Source organism: Mustela erminea, chromosome 12 (genome assembly GCF_009829155.1).
Source record: "Mustela erminea isolate mMusErm1 chromosome 12, mMusErm1.Pri, whole genome shotgun sequence".
In the NCBI taxonomy this organism is placed as follows: Eukaryota; Metazoa; Chordata; class Mammalia; order Carnivora; family Mustelidae; genus Mustela; species Mustela erminea.
In genome coordinates this window covers 93,131,988-93,148,796 of record NC_045625.1, presented here as the reverse complement: position 1 = coordinate 93,148,796, position 16,809 = coordinate 93,131,988, and the positions used below count along the sequence as shown (strand labels likewise).

General features: G+C 46.2%; 1 protein-coding gene across 1 annotated transcript in view; it reads right to left on the bottom strand.

Moving 5' to 3' along the window:
- Positions 1-16,809, bottom strand: part of LOC116570531 (contactin-associated protein-like 3) — a 163,156-nt gene that overhangs the window by 91,066 nt on the left and 55,281 nt on the right. The window lies entirely within an intron of this gene.

Here is a 16,809-nt window from a genome sequence, read left to right as displayed (position 1 = left end):
GAATGCTCCTGAAGTGCTCAGTACTTGCGTCCGGGGAGGAAAAGGTAGGCGGGCTTCCGATGACATGGACTTCGTTACCCCTGTGGTGAATCCGCTCCCCTCACCCCTACGGTCCTGCCTTCCTTAGCATTAACTCCCGCACAGCTATCTTCCAGAAGCTAGAGTGTGAGCCACAGGACCACGGTTCTTGTGTAGACAATTTGCTCCTGTGAAGTCCCCTGAGACGCTGGGCTCCTCTGTCCTGCCACCTGGGCCCCAGAACCTCCTCTAGCCCCCTTCACACCAGGATTTCGATGGGCTCTTCCTGCTGTTCGGTGTCAGTGTCGACCCCGACACTGTCCACCCCCTTTTAAAACTGATTCCATCGACTCTTTCTCAGACTGTCCATCAGTTTTCCCAGAGGACCTATGCAACAGCAAAGCCATAACAGCCTAAGGGTTTCCAATCATAACACAGCATCTTAGCGGAAAATGCTGCCCCATCCAAGGACCTTACCAGTCTATGCTCTGAAAACAGACAGCTATGGTGCATCTCTTCTAAAAACCTATGTCAACTGGTAAATCAATGCTATTAGTTCTTTGGAACCCCCCATCAAAAGTTCAAGTTCTGTGTTCTTTGATCGCTCCAAGTTTTACCATCCAGAGGGCCAAAGATGTTCTCATAATACTCTTTCATATAATAGTAACAAAATGAGGAACAGAAGACTTGACCCTTTCTTATGCTCTCTGGCATCAGAAGGACACACTCCGCCTCCCACCACAGTTAAAAGGGTCAGATATACTCACGCTGCACGGGAGCAAATCTCGTAGTTGGGCCAAAAAGAATGCACATCTTGTCATTTTGCTTTGTGAAACCCTAGGCCTGGCTTAACACCCAAACCCAACCAAACCAAGCCCTATCACTACTCGGACTTGTAAGCCACAACAAGCAGGTAGGAACAGATGGAACCAAGAATACAGAAAACTCAAATGTGGTAGCAGGGCCAGTCTCAGACCCTATAACTCTTCCTCTTGGCTAGTGAAGGAAACATCATCTGGCAAGCCCTCTGGCCTCTCTCTCTTGCTCAGTGGAAGCACCATTTTGTCCAACATCACCCGTTCTTCAAGGGTTGGCAACCATTACACCAAGAGCAGGCAAACCCTCTCCATTGACTCTGTGCTCCAAATGGGAAGTCGGAAATGTGCCCTCCCTGCCCCCAGCTTCCTGCAGGAACTGGGTAGGAGCTGCTTTGTACCAACAGCACCACTGTCCAGCACAAGCTCCTGTTATTACAGGATCCCAGACCCACTGCCTTCATCCACAAAACCAGCTTGGTCTAGAAAACTCTGAAGGTTGAGGAGCTATCACATGAGATAATACCTGACAATCACGTTCCCACACCTGCCTGGAGGTAGGCGGCCCACGAGCACCAGCCACGGTGGCCACAGCCTTGGCTGCCATTTTGGTTATGGCGGGCGCATCTGGCAGAGGCTGCTCATCTGTCCAACTCTGCATCCCATTCCTTACACTCTGTCTCAGGTTCAAGACCCGAGACATACAGATCACCGTCGCTCCCACATTCACTGTGATGCCAAGATTACAATTCAACCTCAGAACTGAAGTCCACGTTTATCTGAGGGTAACTGACAAAAACTAGGAAAGGTATTTGAACAAATTGTTTTCTTTTCCTTGGGTATCATTACTTCCTTCTGAAGTACTTTGTCTGTGGAAGGTAAATTCTGGACACCGTCATTCAGACTGTGTGATGACAACACCGTATAGCAAAAGGAATTTCTAGTGCTGTTTTAATGGAATTTAGACAGAATACTATTTAAGAAATATTTCAAGGGACAATAATGTCTTAATAGTCTATGAAGAGGAGATTCAGAAGGCACTCTTTAAAACTTCTGGGAATCTGTATATGAAACATTTGTCACACACAATTTTAATTACATTCAAATATTGGAACGTATATATGTATGTGTGCACAGCTCTGTGACCATGTTAATCCATTCTAATTTTAAGGAATCACATTATTTTTGTCTTACATAGAACTATTACCAGTCCCTTTGGGTACAAATCAATCACTCATTTCTTTTAAGATACATAAGTTAAATGAAATGACTTCGGCACAAGACGGATCCCCACTAGCATGTCACTCTCACTTTCGTGGCTCATTACTGAAATAATCCCATATATTTTGGTGAAGCTAGTGTTTATCTCTTAAGAGGTGGTGTGATCTGTTCCTTGCCATATGTACTTTTGCTTTGGTGTTTCCAGAACAGATCTGGGTGAACAGGCCACACAGCCTTGCAGAAACAGAGGCCCTCTCTGTGCTCTAGTAAGTGGGAAGATGAACGCCCCATCTTCCCGATCTCTCGTGACAGGAGTGACCTCGGGGAAGCCAGCATTTTCATGTGTAAAGTAAGAGCAAGAAAACTTCCCTTAGAATTTTGATGAGTTAGTGGGAGGAGTTCCATGGGCCTGTCTTTCTGGCATCCCTCTTGGCTCGCTAGCATTAAGAAACACAACCATGAGACTCTCCCCACAACTGATCACTAGGGACACTTCATCTGGACACGGACTCAATATCCGGTTACTTTAAAGACATCACATTGAATCCTTTGTCCACTATTAGGAGCAGATGATGTCTGATGAAGTCTTCCGTTTCCACATTAGTTAGGTTGAAGGTAACCCGAGTCCACGGCTCGGGCTCTGTTCACCTGCTAGAAACATGTTTCTAAGATAATTTGTTTTAGGAATTGGTGACATTTCTGAAAAGCTGCCAGCTCTGCACTGATTGAGTTAGCAGTCACGTTAGTACACTCTAAATCCGGAGAAGGGATCACTGGGAGACTCCCGCAGAGCCACGGTCTCAGTTGTAAACTGAGTCATCACAATTCTGCATTGGAGTCAACAAATAACCTTCGAGATGCCTGTTATGTGTTTGTCATTTCAGGTTTGAAATGTCTGTGTCCTAAGGTCAGCTTTTATACCAATGCCTTCTTTCCAAACACAAGCAGTGTTGCCTATAGAAATAGTCTTGGTGATTTAAAAATAAATAAATAAATATTACGCCTCATCTGCAGGCCCCTAGGAAACCCGAGCTTCATTATTCACTCACTGCTGTTCATTTTAAGACCTCTGAGGTAGGAGAAAGGATGTTGCTGGGATCAAGAGAGTGTGCAAGAATCCCCAAGCTCTAATTCTGGCCATTTTAATTACAGGGCCATGATGGTCTTGGACAAGATGCTTAAATCTCCCCACATCTTAGCTTCTTCATGAGCAATGGGGGAATAATAATAATTACTGCTAATATTAAAAATAATATTTTGTCCCTGTTATTTCCAGAGGCTTACAGACCATGAAAGGATGTACTAAAATTATTTGCTGTAGTTAGACCACATCAAAGTTGTAGTCAGTTGTCTTAAAGTAAGTGATCTTGTTATGAATTATTTTTAATATTTGAGTGAACTAGAAAGTACCATAATATTTACACATAGATAAATCAAGGAAATCTTCCTCCTGTCATTCTACTGAGTGAGCCGGACTGGGATGTCAGAAGTATGACCCAGAGGGAGGGCCTGACCCCTTAGATGTCGGTCAGCCAGGTGCCTCGTGCGAGGTGAGCACTAGAGTTTAACTCATGTGGATGAGTTGACTCCAACAGTGTCCTATCCTAGAAAGTGAACGAATAATCTCCATTCTCACTTAAAACAACCAGACAGGCACCTGATGCTCATCTTCTGATGTGACGACCTCAGGGTGTCAGAAAAAAATGTGCACTTAGTTAAGCATTTCCTAGTTTCTTTCATGGACTCAGTGGAAGCAAGCCACACAGTCAAACCAGTGACCAAGCAAAAAGAGACGACCATGTCTCTGGCTTCCAGCACCTTCCCCTACCTGGAGAGGGCACCCGCCCTGTGACTGAGCACAGCTGCACCTCCCAGAAACCCATAGAGACTGGGTCTGGACTCATCCACATCCTGGGGCCAAAGCAGGTGCAGGAAACAGGGTCCTGAATGCTGCTCTTCATTAAAGTGCTTTTGTAATCGCAGCTGTATAAAAGGACAATATATACATTCCCAAAATATTATTGAAATGAAGTATTTTTAAAAACACATTGAGAAGTTTTAAGGCCTTAATGCTTAGTTTTACCTTCTGCTTGAAATACGAACCCAGCAGACAAGACAAGACAGGTCTGACTCTGGTTTCTCAATGCTCCTCCCTTCCCTATCTTCTTACGTGATCAGGAGAAACACATTTTATAAGCTATCTGGAAGGCCCACTGGTGTTGGCAAAGAGGTTGAAAGTAGAGAAAAAGCCAGAAAAAAATATTTCCAATAGCAAAAAGATCATACTTTAAAAGCAACGTAATGTTATTGAAAACAATACCAGAACATCACAAAAAAGGTGTGTGGTTTGATACATAGCACAAGCTTATTTTCTGGAAACCGAATTAGCTTTCAGTATTTGAAGAGTGACACCAAAGAACAAAAGGAGGTATTGTTAGTGTTATAAGAAATCAATTTAATAATAAAAAAAACATGACTTTTCTCTTTGTCTGCATTAAAAATAAATCAAAGCAAAACTAAAAAAAAAAAAGAAAAAGAAATGCCTCAACTGAGTGTTTAATAGTGTGCCTCTCCTATCAGCAACTTGATTAAATAAGTTAAATTAATAAGTTAATTGAATGAGAAGAATTAAATATATAACCTGACGTAAATATAAACTTGACTCCAGGCACAGTTTTGGGGCATTCTTTAACAACTCATTATTGGCAGAATAGCACGATCCTCTTAGCCTCCTGCATGTGTTCAAAATAATGATATATCAAATGGGTTATTTGTACAAAATTTAGATTTCTCATCAAGAAGTACCTGTGACTTGAAGAGATACCATATGTATTTAATTCAACATTAAAATACTTTATAAAGTAGGGAACCCAGGGTGCCTGGGTGGCTCAGTGGGTTAAAGCCTCTGCCTTTGGCTCAGGTCATGATCTCAGGGTCCAGGGATCGAGCCCCACATTGGGCTCTTTACTCTGCAGGAAGCCTGCTTCCTCCTCTCTCTCTGCCTGCCTCTCTGCCTACTTGTGATCTCCGTCAAATAAATAAATTTTTAAAAAATCTTTAAAGTAGGGAACCCATATAACTTGCTGTGATGGGCTGAATCGTGTCCCCCACCCCAATTCATATGTGGAAGCCTGAGCCCCCCGTACTTCCAAATGTGACTGTTTGGAGACAGGGTCTATAAAGAGGTGATCAAGGTAAAATGAGGCCATTGGAGTGAGTCTTGATCTGACAAGCCTGGGTCATTGCAAGAGAAAATCTGGACGCACAGAGACCCCAGGGAACGTGCGCATGGAGGGAAGACCCTGTGAGTACCAGGGAGATGTCACACATCAACTGCAGCACAATAACTTGGGTGGGGGGGACTTCACACCAACATTAGACGTCTTGGACAAAAACTCCCCATTTTTAAATAATTTCTGAGGGAGAGTGAGTACCACTGAGCAATTAAAAAAATACTTCTGAAACCTGCTCTGTGGCTTCCCATTTCTTTCAAGAGGCTAACTGCCCAGTGCCTGGCCAGCTCAGTCAGAGGAGCATGCAACTCTTGATCTCAGGGTCTTGAGTTCAAGCCCCACCTGGGGTTTATTAAATAAGTTACTCAGTAAATAAACTTTAAATAAATATATTTTTTTAAGAGGCAAATGGCCCATGTTAATACAGGGGAACAAGCAAACAATCCTGCAGTAGTAGAATGAAAATGTTTTCCAAAATGAAATTCTGAAATGAAAGTTCTGAATGAAATGTTTTTCAAAATTTTCTTCTCCAATAGAGATTTGGATTTATCCTGGACTGTTTATAAGGGAAACATACTCACCCTCCCAAAATTCTGCTGTCATACATACAAAAAATCAGAGTCACTTCTGAGGGTAGTGACAACTTTGCATTGAAAGAAAGTGTTAATTTATATAGAATTTAGCCAAATAAGTTAAAAATTGTATCAAGATCAAATAGCTGTTTTTCAACTAATTGTCTATATAAAGTTGTTTTGGTCATTTTAGAAACCCTTCACCCCCCAAAATGCTCTTTTCTTAGCATTTTAAATTTGAGTCACCAATACTGTTAAACCAAAATGATTAGGGTCACTATGAGTTCAAAATTAACTCTGACACAAGAATTATGCTTAGAATAGGATAAAAGCAATACATATCTGAGAAATGAGTTGAAATGAGTATGAAGTAAGTCCTTTGCCACATCGACTCACCATTTTCCAGAGACAATAAAAGGCTGTGGGGGCCAGAGCATAGGGAAGACAATTCTCCATGGGTTTCTCCCATTTCTGCACATCTTACAGAGTGAAGCCCTGACTCTTTTCTTTTGAGCTGTCTTGCAAGGACATTTATATAGAAAGCAGCCCTGTAAGATCATTTTTTTTCTCCTTCCAGGTGAAGGGCAGGCATGCTTCCTGCACAAAAGACTCAGGTTCCGGGAGCTCCTGTAATGTAAGCCCCTGAGTGTGCAGGCACCCACCTGGGCATGACGCACACTCACATGAGGCAAGTGTGATGTAGGGTCAAGGGGAACCAAGGTCAGGATGCGACGCTGCCTGCCAATAACCAAGTCAGTCCCACGCTCCCCGTCTCTGACCCAAGAGTCTCCCGTCTCCTCCCACATCCAGGAAACAGGCAGGCGAACTTGTTGCAAATAGAGCAAAAACTCAAACACCTCACGGTTCTAGATGGAAAGTTTGAAGTTCATCTCCCTGCAGACTTCTGAGAACATGTAGGAAAAGGCGTAAGACTAAACACTACTTCATTCAAGCCGCTATGCAAACATTTGTACATTTGACTATATTGGTCTGTTATGTTGTTCTCTTTTGTTTGCTTTTATTAATGCATGAATCCAAATTTCTGAATTTATTTTTAAGTGCTACATGTTACACTGTTTCTTAATAAAAAGATAACCAAGAAAAAACAAAATGTGGTCTGTGTTCTCACTAGCAAGAAAACCGCTGTTGACACAGAAAATAAATGAGAAACATAGATGGCTTGGGCTAGAAAAGTCAAGTAGTGCAGAAAAGCTTAACATGCAGAAGCCACTCTTCCTGCCCTCTCCCTGTCCCCAGTTAGCCATTGTTTATGGTTTAGTGTAACTGTCTTCTGCGTTTCCTGTTTCCCACCTTTTTTTTTTCCAGATTTTCTAGTAGGGATCCCTGTGATTAGCGATGACAGACATGAGGACCCCGCCTGAGGCACAACAGGGGCCATCCCTCTGCCACAGAATCCTTTCCATGACTAACCATGTTCTAGAGACGCTCCAGCCGATATCGCAGGCACTAGAGGAAATATTAGCAAATACTGCTCATGCCTCCCCCCAGCATGGAAGCAAGCTGGATCCACGAAACACCAGTCCCTGACACCTGGAAACACCCTCCTCCCTTCTCCAAAAGGAAAGCAGGAAGGAGAAATCCACCCAGGCCCTAATCTTCAGAAAGACCGATCAGGCGCTCATGCTTGGCTTAATCACTTAAGCCGGATCAAGTGAAGTCATGTTCGTTAGTACACTGCTTACCACTCATTTTTAATCAACACCTGGCATGATAAGAAAGCACGCCTCTCATTACCTACACATTGCATTTGCTCAATGGTAAGTTTTGTGACACTATATTCGACTCACATAATTGGCTCCACAGTTTGTCTCCGCAGTAAAATTTCCACCTACAAAAAAATTTCACAGAATTGGAAGAAATCTGCATTATGTTCTGTATACAACCCAGATCTTTTCCATCTCAAAATGTTTACCTCTGTATTTCAGTATGCTTGACAATCTCCTTTATAATCTCAGGGTATGTCTTAGACTCTTTAAATATGCAGACTAAACTAGAATCTGGGATTCCAGAGACACAGGGGGTGATGATATTATGGTCTGAGCTCCTGCTAGTGTTAGGGAGGAAAGATTTCCCATCTCTTGGAGAGGGGCCTATACAAAACTGACGAGAGGCAGATGAACAGGAGCAGAAGTGTGTTCATACAGATGGGAGAGGAGAAGCTAGCTCTGGGCTGAAGCTGGAGGCTTACTAGACCTCATTTAGCAGGGAAAGAGGGAGGAGACAGGGCTCCTAAGGGAAGAAACAGATTTGTCTTTAGGAAAGAAAAATGGGTTTTAGGGAGAATGAACCAGAGATGGGGAATTTGTGGTAAGATTTGTTTATTCAAGTGGAAGTTTTGCTTTTTCTGCACCATGAACAGAGGATGTGGCAGCGATTTAGGGTGGGTTTATCTCAGTGTCTCTCCTGGGAGTGGATCCGCCTGGAGGAGGGGACTCATGGCCACCTCACCTCTCAGAAGCAGCTGCTTTGAGACAGGTTAGCGCCTTGAAGGCTTCTTTCTGCAGCTGTTTCCCAATGCCTTGGGGCTAAAATCTTCTTCATGCCAGTTTGGGGTTCAGAGAGGGTCCTCCTACTAGAAGCCCTCCCCCTGTGTCCTCACCATGGGCTCCCCCACCCTCACCCCATGGGGCTATGCTTGTTCTTTACTCTGCACAGAGGACAAAACTGGCTGCCATGAGGTCTGCTGGCCAGAGGCAGAGCGGGGTTCCTCCCAGGGCTGTAGGACTCCAAAGCCCTTGAGATCCGACCACTCGAGACATCTCAGAGCCACCTCGATCCAACACTCCTTGTGATCTTCAATCAGTTTGCCTCCCTGTCAGCCACTACCTGAGATCCTGGACCATCTCCTTAGCCGCTCTGTGCCTGTAAGAGGACAGCAGCACTCACTGCTAACCATGTTACCTCTACTGACTATCATCCATGTTGTAGACAGCAAGGCCTTCTCAGAAACACCCGGAGACCAAGCTCATCCCGTACTGAGAGACGCCTGGCAGCTCTTGCTGTTGGGCTGTGACCAACTCTATGGCAGGGGCCATAAACGCCCCAGTGCAAACGGGGCAGTGGGGAGGGCACCCTGAGGGCAGGCATCCTGCACTGCCGACTCCTATGAGGAGGGTCTCCCCCAGAAGTTGTGTGCACAACACTACCGACCACGCTTCCCCCTGTGACGGAGGAGCTTTGCTACCCATCCTCACAACCCATTTCTGATGGTGTTTGGCCACTTACAGAACGGAAGACGATTGGTTTCCAAAATTTCGTGAAATTCACATTAACTGAAAATTTTGTTTTTTAGAATCTACTTATTGAGAGGGAGGGGCAGAGGGGGAGGAGCAAAGGAGGGAGAAGAACAAGCTGACTCCCCACTGAGCGGCGAGCCCAGGCCGCAGGATCTCAGGACCTCAGGACCTGAGATCACGACCTGAGCTGAAACCAAGAGGAGGTGCCTTAATCGACTGAGCCAGCCAGGGGCCCTGAAATTTTTGAACTAACTTTTGAAGTACGCAAGAAAGGAGAAAATACATTACCAAAGAATTCACAAAATGGTAATGACAGTGACTATATGTGCTTGAGGAGGGTTTCCTCCACATGAAGCCCTGAGTCAGGACATTGGCTTAGAGAACCTCCCTCACAACCCTAACCCCTCCTCCAATCCCTCCCCTAACCCCTCCCCTAACCCCTTCCCTAACTTCCTCTAACCACTCCCCTAATCCCTCCTCTAACCCTTCCTCTAACCACTCCCCTAACCATGCCCAATAACCCCTCCCCTAACCCCTCCTCTAAACCCTCCCCTAACCCCTCATCTAACCAGTCCCCTAACTGCTCCCCTAACCACTCCCACTAACCTCCCTTTTAAGTCAGTTTCTCTCCTTCCTTTCTTCATCCAAAGTATTTGTTAAACAGCCAGGGTCGGCGTGGAGCCTGGAAGAGGACCCCCATCAGCCTTTTTGCTGGCTTGAACCAGACAGACAGACATCTGAAGAAAAGGGCTCACCTGTGCTGAGATCTGACTGTTTCCAGGACACTAAACGTGATTTTTCTCATAAGCAGGATCTCAATGAATCCATGCCATGACCCTGTGGGTTAAGGTTAATCGGGCTGTTTTTTATGGAAAGAAAGAAAAACAGGTTGAGATTGGGAAAGTTTCTTGGCCAAGGGGTCACCCCCAAGAGGCCTGCCCCTGAGACTGAGGGTGGGAAGTTTCCAGAATAACATCTCCCACACTAGGGCACGTGCTGGGAGGAATCCACTTACTGATGGGAGGTTTTATCTGCACATACTCCTTGGTTTCCCTACGAAAGAGGACTGCTGAGCGATGGAAACATGAAGTAGGAATTCTCGGGGGAAACACCAAGAAAGAAACATCAAGTCTAGGGTGCTGAGTGACTGTCCTTTGTCGACCCTTCATCTCTCGTATGCCTTCGACTACCCCCTCAGCACGCGGAGGGTTCGGACGGGTGGGCTCAGAAGCCCTACAGACTCTGACTAAAAGAAAGACCCCATGACAAGATTTCACCAATGCCCAGGAGTTTAAAGGACAGCCGAGAGAGCTAAGATTCCGCATCAGAAGCAGCCAGGGACATCTGGAGGAGAAAGGTGCAGCGTAGCCCCTCACAGGCCTGCTTCGCATGGACAGGAAGGCAGAAAATTCTGGCACTCCTTCCTGTAGGCATCAAAAGACCATCCTTCCTTCATTCAAAACTTACCACCCAAATAAAAACCACAAATGAACAAACAAACAAATGAAACATGTGGAAAGGCTGAGCCAGGGACAATGGTTTCTACCCCAACTATTCCTGAGTTAGTATTATGGTCTTACAATACCTCACTTTTATTGTTTAACTGTCTCTGCTCTGAGTACATTTCAGAGAAAATTCTTAAGTGAGCATTCAAGTGAAGCCATAAAAATGTTCTGTACTGTGATCAAGTGGGCATTTTAACGATTTATAATTATGCTTCTAACGTAAGAAACGCTCCATGCCATGCCTCCCAAGCTAAGCTTGTTAGGAGTCAGACAGATTCATGAATGTGTGCAGTCTCTGTTACATTTCCATCCTGGGCTGTTTTTCTTCTAAATGTTTATAGCTGCTTAAGCAGTGATTTAGAAAAAATGCTTTGACTACTTTTTTTTCACTCTACAAATCCATGTCAAATATTGTGGAAATATTAAAAGATATAATTCTCCCGTTTCGTTCTTGTGTCTCAAAGCCTTTTAATTTGTGTTTTTGAGAATGCTGTGCATTGATGGTAACCTAAGTGTACTAGGTGTCCTGATACAAGGGTGGTGTTCTCCATTCGACTCGAAGTTCACTTCAGCACAGAGGAGCCGCTGACATCTTCTGCTGCTCCTGTGCGGGCTCTGCCTGCCCCATCACTGGGCTTACTTGCCCTGCTCTGTGTCACCAACAGTTTATGGGACCGCTGGGAGTCTGTGTTCTGGGATCCTGGCTTCTCAGCTGGACCCACTGGCAGAGTCCTGGGGACCACATGATCTGCCCACAGAGTCCTACCATGGCCCAGGGTAGTAACAGGGAAGATCGCTTAGCATTGAGAACACTTAGCATGGCTTCCCCTGGTCTCCCCCCCCCCTCACCGGGGCAGCACCCCACCTCAGCTCCTGGCCACCACTCCCAGGACGCAGTGGTAGCTGCTGCAAACTAGGGTGATAAGAGCCTTCTGCCCACATGTGACATACATGTAATCTTAGTGAGGCAATGATGGACCAGGGAAGAAAACAGTATCTGCTGAGAAGCTCTAACGCAGAGTTCCTGACTGTCCTGCAGCGTCCATGACTAAATCTTTGACTCTTCGTGGACTTCCACTCTTTCCATGCAAAACCAAGGGGACAGTGACCCTGCCTAGCCCCCTCCATGGAGGAGGGAAGGGGTGCTTGTGATTTATAGACTGAGAGAAAGCTCACGAATCCCATAGCTGATGATTTGTGGAACGAGGCCCGGTAGGAAGAAAAGAAGTAAAAGACGGAACAAAAACAGAAAGGTGAGGTGTCCTTTTCCTTCAGACAGTAACAGATGCACCGAGGAGTCTGAAAGGTGGCCAGGAGCTGGGGTCCAGGGCCCAGAGGACACCACGGACCCCTGAGCCTCAGCAGAACGCACAAATCTCAGTTCTGCATCACCATTAATAAACAGAAATGTTTCTTCTCTCTCAGTTTCAGGTGTTGAAAGACTGTTTATATATTTTGGAACCGTCCCAGGCTGTACCAGAGTCTTGGTTCTCTTACCTGAGAACGAAAATATGGTTGAAAATGAGAATAAAGGGTGAAAACTGGATCGTAAATTGTTAGCACTTCCTCTCTCCCTGATAATTCAACATCACCATGCAGAGGCTGTGAGCCCCCTCCTGGGCCTGCCAGGGTGGTCAGGCAGGCTCCTGTCACAAGGTTCCCATCTCACCCTCCCCGTCTGTGACCCAGGGACTCCAAAATAACAGTGGAATCCCCTCAGTGCTTTGTGGCCATCCCAACCCAGAATACAGGGAGCTGCCCAGGGGTTCTTAGTGGTTCAGGTCTGCACCTGCTGGATATGGTCACCTCCTGGGCCCGCCTGCCATGTGGCCACCAGCAAGGAGTGCCAGTTGTGCCTCCCACCCTAACACCTGTGAGCATAACAAATATGGTCATTTCTTAGCTTTCCTGTGCGTGACTTCCACAACCATGCTGGAATGTTCCTTAAAGATCCCACAAGGGGGACTGACCTACCCCACTCACAACACAGTGATATTGGCCGAAAACAGAATCTTCATTACAAATACATGCAGTCCGGGAAAACTAAGTGATTCACTAAGCCAGACTTCTAGAAGGTGTCCTGCATCCCAAATGCCTGATGAACTCAGAGAGCCCGTCTCCTGCTCAGTGGATCACAACAGCTCAGTTCCTCTCCGCCCCAAATCCTTGCTTCCCTGCTCGTGACTGACCCCGTTCTCATGACCATCAGCTGTGGCTTATGACTAGTCATTTCTGATTGTGTAAAATACACTAGAAGGAGGACCTTATGTGACAAATGATTGAGGCATAAGAAGTCATACCTCTGCCACAGTCTCTTAAAACACTAAGAAACTTCTTAAAACATAAATCAGAAGATGTCAGGACATCTAGCACAGGAGGCTATGCAGCTCCGTCTGAGCGGGCCAGTCCCTCAGATCACTCACCATCTGCGACTGATTTTAAAAAGACAGTGTGTGCTAAGTTAACGTAATTTAACTTATATAATTTTGGAATGCTTTACAAAAAGGATAATCACAGTTCTCGATATTATCTTATTATGATTATGAAAAGAGTTAGTTTGACCTTTGCTCAGTATTTATTCAAATGTGATTTTTAAGCCTCATTTTACTAAATGAGATGAACCATAAAGCTATGGGATACTGTAGCATGAGCAATTCAGAAGTCCTGAATGCAGCTGGAAGGCTAACCCGTGCAGAGAGGATCTAAGGGCAGGGGACCCGGAACAATGTGCTTGTAGATGTCACCATAGGCTTACGTCACACATGACTTTTCAGTCTTACAATGAATGGGTTTTATGAATTCAAATTACTCTGCAGAAGCTGTCATAGCTGTCCTTGCCTTCCGTCATCACTCTGGTGACTGGGCACTAGGAATTCTGTAAAATATTTTACATAAACACTACCCATCCACCAGTGATGGAACTAAGATATGCTCTATACACAAGGAATCATTTAAAAAGGTTATTTTCTCTGAGATGACAGCTGCTTTCACCTGGAAATGCAATAAATACTTTCCTTACAAGATTCCAATGACTGACGGTGAGGAAACACACAGGGCACTGAGTGCAAGGGGCCGGAGTCGGGCTTTCAGGGCTGCGCAGGCTGGGGCTGCGTGTGGGAACCAGCAACCCCAGATCAGGAGCCCCAGAGCCCGGGATCCATGAGGAAATGCAGCAGGTGCATTCGTTGGAAGTCAGGGAGTGCTCCCTGGAGGAGGAGGCAGTGAATGCGGGATTTTCACTGCACCTGAGCAGGCCACCAGAGCAGGAATGACTGGGGCAGGGCACAACTGCAGGAAAGATGCTGAGCAGGAAGGAAGCCGTGGGGGACTGGCAGTCTGCCCCCGGGACATGGGAGGACTTTTAGGACACGAACTGGCCAGGGGACGAGCTGGCAAACCCGGTCAGGACACTGCACTGTGAGGGACCCTGAGTGTCCGAGCCAGAAAGGGTGACACGGTCCCCAGGCAAGGGGCACCCAGGGAGGCTTCAGGGCACAGACCCACACCTGCTCAAATGGGATGACCACACAGGGCCCGGAGTGGGGGAGGGGAATGGGGCTGCTGTGAACGTGGGCCGGGAATCTGTCTCTACAGACTGTACCTGAAATGGAGCTAATTAGTGACAAGGACTGAGTAAAATGGGGTGAGACCAGTTCTTGGAAGGTTGCAAGGTGGTTTGCCTCCTGGTGCCCAGCCTGGCTTACGTTGTTGTCGGGCTTCCCTTCTCTTCCAACCACCAGCCATGAAGTCAGCATCTGGCAGAGTTCCAGTGACTAACTGGGCATGGGTGGGGGCCGCAGGAAGCAGGGTCCCCATCTCCTCGTGTGATCTGTCTCCCCTAGGGCTCCCCAGGGGGAGTGCTGGCATCCTGAGAGACTCACATGGATCCCAGGTCCTCGACCCTCCCCAGCCTGAGGTCAGAGAGAGGGCTGTCCCTCCTTCCTCTGGAGGGGACACCTTGGAGCGGGCCCTGAGAGGGGGCCTGTGGACCTGTCTCTTCTTTGTCAGTGGCCTCCCTGCTGCATTTGTTAGGGTCCCTGCACTGTGAGGATGTGCCCCACAGAAGCGCTCATTTAGTGAGTCCCCAAGATGGCACTGCTTCCCTCCCCCCACCCCGGGTGATGGTCAACTCTAGCTGGCCCTCGGGAAACATCTGATAGGAAACAGAAAGTGCAGGTGCCTGAAAATGGTCTGGATGAGGGAAGGGTGGAGGGGCTTTGTGGAGCCAGCAACAGAGGCACACAGGACATGGCTGGAGGTCAGCAGGGACAGGTGAGGAACCTGTCTTAGTGCTGGTTCCAGCTGGGGTTCCAGCTCTCCATCAGTGTCACACACTGCCCACAAACCTCCCCTGAGGAGGGAAGGCTGCTTTGGTCATGGGCGTGTTATTACAGTAACTGTCACAGCCTGAGCACCAGTGGGACGGTCCCTGGTACCCGGGAGCCTTGGCAGTGTACTTTCATGCTGTGAGCATACAGACACATGGTGTTGTTTCCAGCAGCATCTGGAGGGATGGATACCAGCCCTCAGTGCAGGAAGCATATCTGTGTGCAAGGAGGAGCCTCTCCACTTATACACGGTCACACGGTCTCTGTAAGAGTGACCATATCCCTGTGCAGTTTGAAGGTCCTCTTAGGCATCGCACATATCAGGCTGGCAGGGTAAAGACCTCTTCTTCTACCCGTGACTGGAAGCCACTCACACTGTGTTTTTATTTTAAAAATATGGAAACTGGCAGATGAAAATAACAGAACACGAACATGTGTGTACCAGCACGTTTTGAAATAGACTGAATGTTTTAAAAACTTACTTAAAAATTCAGGAAAGTGATGTCAGCAAGATGACACATAAAAAAACTCCATGCCTGTTCCTCCACAGAAACACCAAATACACAACTAGAGACTGACCAAAATAACATATGGGAACTATGGGAACGGCCAAAGAGACACAGCAACCAAGTGAGTGCCCGGTCAAGAATGCACCACGTGTTGCAAGGCAGGAAATTCCATGACTGTGCTGGGCAGAGCAGTTTGAGCAGAGTGGTTGCCACAAGCTAGTCCCCTCTGCAAACCAGAGAAAGCAGAGTGGACTGATCTGCAACCCTTTGATTTCTAACCTGTCAAGGGGATACCTGAAGGACTGGTCTTGGGACACCCAACACAGAGTTCAGACAACCAAAAGTGGCTCACACCACAGAAGGGGGGAAATCACTGGAAGCAGCATGTACTACTTGTGAAAACTGTCCTAAAGGTAATTACAGACACAAATATCTGGGACAAGTGATTACTGATTGAGGAATACAATAGAACAGCTCACATCCCTAAAATGAGCAAGGGTGTGAGCCTAACAGAGAGGAAGACATTAACAGCAGCCATATCAATGGGAGACCTGGGAAGAGAGCACATGAACAGATCGAGGGACAACAAAGGCATGAGAAAAATGCATGCCAGGCTGATTAGCGAGGGTCTTCCCTGCATGAAGCCAGCATGCAAAGCCTGGGAGAGGGGGCTGTTTTTAAAAATATCCAGTTTTCTACAAAAGATCACAAGGCATACAGAGAAGAAGTAAAATGTAGCTCATTCAAAGGAACAAAATACATCTCCAGAAACCATCCCTAAAGAAACACTGGCTTTGGATTTACTAGAGAAAGGCTTTAAAACAATTGCCTTAAATATGCTCTAAAGGTTAAAGGAAAACATGGACAAAAGAGCTAAAGGAAATTGAGAAAATATAAGAGCAAAATGAGAATATCTACAAAGAATTTGGAATTATTAGAAACAATCAAATGGAAATTTTGAAGGTGAAAAATACAAAACTGAATTGAAAAAAAATCATTTAAGGGGTTCAATAGGAGACTCAATCAGAAAGACTCAGTGAACTTGAAGACAGGTCACTTGAAACTATTGAGACTGAAGAGTAAAATGAGAAAAAAAGGAAGAACACTGAACAGAGCCTGAGAGACTTATGATGGGAGAACATCAAGCCAACCAATATAGACATTATGGTCTCACTCCATTTTACTCAGGCCTGATCACCACTTAGCTCCATTTCAGATACAGTCTGTAGAGACAGATTCCCGGCCCAGGTTCACAGCAGCCCCACTCCCCTCCCCCACTCCAGGCCCTGTGGGGTCATCCCACTTGAGCAGGTGTCGGTCTGCGCCCTGAAACCTCCCTGGGTGCCCCTTG